General features: G+C 42.4%; 1 non-coding gene across 1 annotated transcript; it reads left to right on the forward strand.

The window, feature by feature from the left end:
- The first annotated feature begins 920 nt into the window (after nt 1–920).
- On the forward strand, nt 921–1,027 carry LOC139903601 (small nucleolar RNA R71). Its single transcript, XR_011778411.1, has one exon. It is a non-coding gene; the product is annotated as a small nucleolar RNA R71 (small nucleolar RNA).
- The last annotated feature ends 420 nt before the right edge of the window (nt 1,028–1,447 follow it).

Raw genomic sequence — 1,447 nt, forward strand, 5'->3', positions numbered from 1 at the left:
GAGTTTCAGGGGTCAGCTTCTAAGTAAATGTCGATTTGTTCTTGAGCCTAGCTCACCTTCTCCGTGGTTCTTTCTCTGGGATTACGGAATCCATTTGCTTTGCTTCTTCTATGTGGGGATTTTGGATAGTATTACTTGGTAACCTTCCCTACGGTCGGATTTCAAGGCTTTGTGATAACTGTCCGAGCTGCGTCTCCAGACTTTTGAGCAGAGCCAATTGATTTCTCATTAGTATCTCCGTCTGATCTTGTCTGACTACAGTTCTCTGATTTAGCTGTTATTGTCCTTGAATGAACTCGGTTAACTGATCATCAGCTCCGAGTGTAGGGTTAGTTGCTTTTGTAATCTGGGTGGTAGGGGAATTTTTCTCGACTGGTGAACCAGTGAGTGGAAGTGGTTGATCGTAGGTCAATTGAGTATGCTGGGCTGGATAAGGTGGATAGCGATAGCGAAAAGGCTGATTGCGTCGCTGAAATTGATTAACCCTAGGTTGTTGATTGAATCCGGGATTTGGTGGACGAGCTGGGTATTGGACGTAACAGACTGAACCGTCAGGGTTTTCGTACTCAACTTGATATTCTTCAGTAGGTTACGGGTTGGTACAATTAACACAAGCCTGAGCTTGGTTGACCTGCTGTGGCTGCGTCTTCAATTCTCCGAGTTGTTTAGCAAGAGATTCCATCTTATCCGTGAGGGATTTGATGGCCTCCGTTTGATTGTTAAGTGCACAGAGTGGGGCAGATGATGAAGTTGTTTCACCACTGTTCTAGTCATGATGATGCATTGTCATGTTCTCGAGCAATTCCCATGCTTCGTATGCGGTTTGGTTCATCATATTCCCTTGAGCTGCTGCATCGATCGTCGTCCTATGATTTACCATAAGACCATTGCAGAAGGTACAGATTTAGGATGACCGTTCTAACTGGTGATTAGGGCATTTCTTCAGCATGGTTTTGAATCACTCCCATGCAGTGTAAAGAGATTCATCATAACTTTGTTTAAATTTAATGATGTCATTCTTTAGTTTGGTTTGTTTAGAAGGATGGAAATATTTGGTTAGGAATTTAGTAGCCATCTCCATCCATGACGTGATGGAATCTTTTTTCAATCCTTCGAACCAAGTTTGAGCATGATGAGTGAGAGAATAGGGAAACAAGTATAGTCAGACTATATCTTGTCCTATCCCTGGCTGTTTGTAGGAATTCAAAAGAGATATGAATTTATCAAGGTGAGAATTAGGATCGTCATTCGGTAATCCATGAAACTGACAGCTATTCTGGATGAGCTGGATGATGTGATGTTTTTACTCGAACGAGTGTCCTTGAATCTCTGGAAATCTGATCGGTCCTCCTAGACCTTCAATTGATGGTTTGGTATTTTCTGCTAAAGTAACGCGTAACACCATTCAATTTCTGATTCGTGCTTCCTTGCGTGCTTTAGAGATTAT

Source organism: Rutidosis leptorrhynchoides, chromosome 3 (genome assembly GCF_046630445.1).
Source record: "Rutidosis leptorrhynchoides isolate AG116_Rl617_1_P2 chromosome 3, CSIRO_AGI_Rlap_v1, whole genome shotgun sequence".
In the NCBI taxonomy this organism is placed as follows: domain Eukaryota; kingdom Viridiplantae; phylum Streptophyta; class Magnoliopsida; order Asterales; family Asteraceae; genus Rutidosis; species Rutidosis leptorrhynchoides.